The sequence below is a fragment of the Haemaphysalis longicornis genome, unplaced genomic scaffold, assembly GCF_048455015.1.
Source record: "Haemaphysalis longicornis isolate Haplotype H1 unplaced genomic scaffold, Haemaphysalis longicornis Haplotype H1 scaffold_12, whole genome shotgun sequence".
Lineage (NCBI taxonomy): Eukaryota > Metazoa > Arthropoda > Arachnida > Ixodida > Ixodidae > Haemaphysalis > Haemaphysalis longicornis.
This window is the reverse complement of record NW_027526225.1, coordinates 66,134,994-66,140,377: the sequence shown is the minus strand read 5'-3', so window position 1 is coordinate 66,140,377 and position 5,384 is coordinate 66,134,994. Positions and strand designations below refer to the sequence as shown.

Sequence of the window (5,384 nt, the reverse complement as noted above, 5' to 3'; positions counted from 1 at the left end):
CTGGCATCTAGGGCGTTGGTCGCCCAGTCATCACTTTGATTCGCGGACTAGGGAACCACTCCTACTTTATAAGGCTCAATAAAGTTTCATACTACTACTACTTGAGGAAATGATAACCGATTGAAAGAGAGCACCAATACATAAAGTAAAGAATGTTATCTGTAAGAACGCAGGAAACATAGGAAAGGGATGACGTGCAATGTACACCACGCGTTCAAAGCCACTTCCTGGTCATTGTGGTCTTCCTTGCAGGTTGGCGCTGGCAATTACTGGAAGGAGAAAAGGAAACAGTCCGAGAAGTAGTTCTTGCTTCCGCTTCTAGAACCGCTTATTCGGGCTAGCTGAGGCGTTCGGTTTCCCCACGGTAGAAAGCGCTTCGTTGTCCGCATTATACTAATGACGAGGGCCCTGTACAGGCACTCCTGTCCTTAATACGGTGTTCTCGGCTGGAAACGGCTGAATAAAAACAAAAGTACACTGCTGTGTAGTTCTTTATGCCTATGTACATTATATTTGAGATATTCTTGCCTGTATAATAGTGTTACAGCGCTAGCTACAGAACGTTTTATCGCCCCGTCATATCCTACCATTACGTGTCATAGCAGCCAGTACTTTGGTCAAAGTGCGTGAAAGAACCCGCCATGGTGGCTCAGTGGCCAAGGCGTTGTGCTGCTGAGCACGAGGACGCGGGTTCGTTTCCCTGCCGTGGCGCCCGCCTTTGTGATAGAGGCGAAAAGCAAAAAACGTACGAGACTTCGGCGCACGTTAAAGATCCCCAAGTGGTCAAAATTAACCCGGACCCCGCCACTACGGCGCGCCCCATCGCCTGCGTTGCGTGGGCAAGTTAAACCCACAGTCGAAGTGTGTCCAAAAGGAAATTGATGGTTTGTGCTGGTTGAGATGCAGCCTGGTAAAAAGAAGAGCAAGCAAAGGAACATGTGTCCAGCTGCCTGCGGCCTGGCCTCCATTACTGCTAATTTCTTCGCGACCGCATCTTTCGGTGGCGTGACGGGCCGCCCGGAGTTCAGAATTTGGCTTTTTCACCGAGGGTTTCGCATCTAGAAGTTTCACATAAAGGTCTCGTTGAACTCGCCGTGGTAATTGGGCCCCGTGAACCGTGTCACCAGCTGCCGCTTGACGAAGATTTCGTAACTCTCCTCCACCGCCTTGTGGGCTCTGCATATCAAGTCAAGGTCGTGCTTGGAGACCACTTAGGCCTCAAAGTGAAAGACAGGTCGCGCACATTCCCTCACCAGCCCCGGATGTCCTCAGGAGGGCTGTGTCGGTGATGTCTGTTCGAATGATGCGTCTTATATGCTTATTTGACAGGAGGTTTAGAGGCAGTCCCAGATGCAGCAGAAGATCTCGTCGATGATGGCAGCGATGGGCAGGCAGTTGAAGCAGTAGGTTGATGTTGTAGCTGCGCTTGCACTCGTCGTAGAAGCCGGAGGTAAGCTTGATCGAAGCGCTTTCGTAATTGGCCCGGAGAAAAAACAAGTTTTCGAGGTAGTTGAACTTCTTCGCCTGCAGGCAGAAGATGGTCTTCAGGGTAGTCTTGTTCTTTTCCACGTAATCGCCCAGGAAGAGGCTGGCCGCAGGCGAAAAGATCCCGTACTGGAAGAGCCACGAAAGGTTGGTTTAAGGAGCTCTCGCGTGACTTGAGCCAGTGCCCGGAAAATGTCAACCAAACAACTTCGACTGCTCCACTAAACGTTTATTTCTCCTTCTATTATAATTATCACTGTCATTATCTTCATGGACGTTATTTTCGGCGTCATGTTTCTGTACACAGGAGGACGAAGCCTCTGCCTTGTTCCGGCAGCCGTTCCACTCGTTCGACGTCCTAGTCACTTCTCCCCTCCGAAAAGTCTTTTAGATTTATTAAATGGTTCGCGATTATTTTAGCGCTTCACTTGCTGAGTCAGAGCGTAAAATTTTCCTTTTTTCCAGCTTAAATTTGCTTCCTCCGCTTCGCGGGCACCGTCGGTGTGCCTAAATAATTCATTCCGTTTCCTTGCACGCAAAATGCCAAGTTTCGGGTTTCCAAATCTGTAAGCTTTTCACTTTTAGTTGTGAACGGTGCCTCCGTTGCAGTTTATTAATTTAATCGGTAGCACACACAGGAGCTCAGCGCGCCTTCTTTGAAGTCCACCTTGCGTCATCCACCGAAGGCAAGCTTGTCGGAAGAATTAAGCGTCGGGGAAAGAGGAGTGGTTGCAAAGAAAGATAAGGCTTAATTACACGTAGTGATAAGGGAGGGAAGGGGCGACAGGGGCTCGGAGAGGGCGCTGTGGCTGAAGTTGAGCATGAACCCTATCTCTAGAACAGGATGCCTGACGTATTTATTGGGTTTATGTCTTCCTAGCAAGCAAGGGTACAGTTTACGCTACTATTTTGCTTTCCTTTAAATTCCAGCCACCGTGAAAATGCTATGGCCTACGTTGGCTTTAGGGCTCCGCGGAGGGAAGGAGCCATTCATGTCTAAGTGTAGTGCCGCCTTGGGTTTCACCCCTGGCAGCGTTTCTCGCTGGGCCACTGTTTGAACAGGGCGAGCATCGATTTTCGACCCAGCTATTTTGGTTCTCCCCGAAAGAGAGGTGGTAGAAGGGTTCGAGGAGCGAGAAGGCGTGGTAGTGTTTCTGCGCCCTTTGAGGCGGCACACAGCCGACGTCAGTGGTTTCTCTCTCTCCCCGCTTTCCTATTTCCGGCTTTCCCTACCGCCAGGCGCCACCCCGCGAGGGCGTAGTTTTGTATTCGGGCGTGCTTTGCAATTTTATATGTTCTATTTCGCGTCACCACTTGTTTTACCTTACGCACATCTGAATAATCCACTGATGTGTTCAAATGACGTGGGGTTTGGGGGAAATTTAAGGTGTCTTCATTCTGATTCAACCGCGCGCGGCCGTGGTGAAAGAAGCGATTGCGACACGCGTGTGCAGTGTGGCGAAAACGCTTACAGGCCGCAGCGTTCGCCAGCTAATAGAGAAAAATAGCTCGCAATTTGTGGATAAGCCGCCGGGTCGTCTACAAAAGAAGCCTTGGTAACCAGAAATATTGACTCATTTGTTTCTTCCGTTAACACTTGCCGTCATTACGTGCACACATAAGATTTAGGCGCAAAGTTTTAGAACTAGATAGAAGCAGAAATACGGCACCATATTCTGAAAGCTTTGGCGTCAGGCTGCACAAGCGATAAAGGTGGTAGGCCTGTTTGGGGTATTCTGAAGCTTTTTACTATCTTCTCTTTAAATTCTTCCTGAGCCACGTTCGTGCACGGCGTGTAATATGCAGGGCACAATTAAATACGGATACAGAAGTCTGAATGTGAATGAATAAATGTGGGATTTTTCTGCCTTAAAAATAACATAATGGGATGCTTCATCTGTCAGAGTGAACTGTATGCGTCGTACTTCATAGCAACACCGGGACGGGTCGGTATTTCACCTCAAGGTGCCTGAACCTTCACATTTATCCACTCAGAAGCATTCCTTCTTCCAGCTTCGAAGCCTGTATGCCGTTGCTGCTGAGCAACAATACTAGTTTTTACTGGAACAGCTATGCGTCCATCCGCGTTCTGGTTTATCCATGTACTAACCATGTTGACATGCAGTAAAGTGGGTTGCCTTGGGACTAGTGAAGCCTGAGACCAGTCGTGGCTCTAACACAGTGCCTAATGTAGGCGTCAAGAGAATCGTCAACTATCATGCTTTTATGGCAGCCCTGCCACCCTGGTACTGACAGCACAATAAAATGCGGAATTGTGATCGATAAAGTTTAATTAGAAGGAATTAAGATGGAATAAGATTGTTAGGGTGAACTAAATAATTTACTCAAAAGGTTAAGTTATGTTAGTATGGATTATGGTGGATTAACATCTATTGAGATGAAATAAAGGGGATTTATTTATCAATTAGGACGCATTAGGCGGGATTAAGGTGAATTAGGATTAATGGCGGTAAAATTGCGTGGCTGCTCTGTTGACGTTGGGACCCGTACATAAAGGGTATTTCTCTCGATGCTGCGGCAGGAGTTCGCCTTCAAAGCACGTTAAAATGATTTTGTTTCTAGAAAAATTCTTTCTCATCGATAAGGTGGGTGGGTGGGGGATAAAGCAAACATATGGCCGTTATAGCATCACATCCTGTTTTAGTCAGCCCGGGTGCTGTTGTCGAAGATATGTGAGGGCCTCATCTGCGCCCATGCTGCACTATTTGCTTCTTCTGTGCTTAAATTTAAATAAATTGAACTTGCGGTACCTTGAAGCGGCCGTCTTGACCGCAGCTTCCGTTCCCTCTGAAGCACGCCGCTTTCAGGCTGTTCTTCAGAACATTCAACCGTGTAAAGGCCTATTTGTAATGAACTCAATTAAACCCAACTCAACTGAACTGCGTTTCGTCAACAGCGGCTGCAGTCTAAGGTAATTACTGCACAACATACGTTCCTTTCCATGCCAGGAACTCTTCATCGGATCTGCTCTTTTCATTGCGGAGAAACGCGAGCTCTTAAGTACGCACGGCGGGCGTTTTTCTTAGATCGGTCTGGTAGCCAGGGTACATAAAGAAGCCCGCTGTTTGCCCGCAACCAATCTGCTCTGCAGAAGAAGTGTTGGAAGATCCCAAATACGTGTGCCAAGTCTAGATCTGGTATTACATATTGGGCATCCCCTCCCTCCTCTTCCTCATCCGCGTCCCCACGGAAAATGTCTCCCGTGCACTTCCTTTTCCGGACGCCAAGCGGTAATTGCCCGGCCGCTCCCCGTACTGCTTTGCATTGGTTCGACGAGCGTCGTTCTTCTGCCTCGGCGCTATTGGCGTATCCACCGGAAGGAACTGAGCAGAAGCTTCACTTCCTCTCCTTGTTTTTCCTGGCATCAATCTTTGCATCTCCTCTGCGCTTTGTGGAGGCGCTGTTCACCTACGAGAGCCCTTCCGGCGTCCTTAGGATGGCGCGATATGAAAGAGTTGTCAACACCGCATAGGCAAGGAGGCCTGTCGGCACTGGTACAACGGGTAATGGGTGTCGTCACTGAGTGGAAATATTTTTGTTCCCACTGGGTGCGATTTCTTCCATTAGCTATCAAAAATGACGATGTTGTGGAGGCGTACTTTCCAGATGGACACAGGACTACAGCCTCACACATGGAGCTGTTAACCTTTGATTGCCGCTTGGTCTTCCTTTTGCCTTGCTTCTGCAACTTCAAACCAATACCTACCCGAAGCCCGAACAAATAATATGCAGCATGCTTTTACTTGACCCATGAAAAGAGCCTGCATTCATTTTAGCGTTACCGAAGACATTATTGTCCCGAGCGCTTATAATTTACTGTATTCAGTTGCAAGGCGTCGGTTCAATCGTTTGCCCCTCATCATTTGGAGTCCCCTAAA

General features: G+C 48.3%; 1 pseudogene; it reads right to left on the bottom strand.

Moving 5' to 3' along the window:
- Positions 1-1,067: 1,067 nt before the first annotated feature.
- On the bottom strand, positions 1,068-1,626 carry LOC144161664 (serine/threonine-protein phosphatase PP1-beta pseudogene; annotated as a pseudogene).
- Between the last annotated feature and the right edge of the window lie 3,758 nt (positions 1,627-5,384).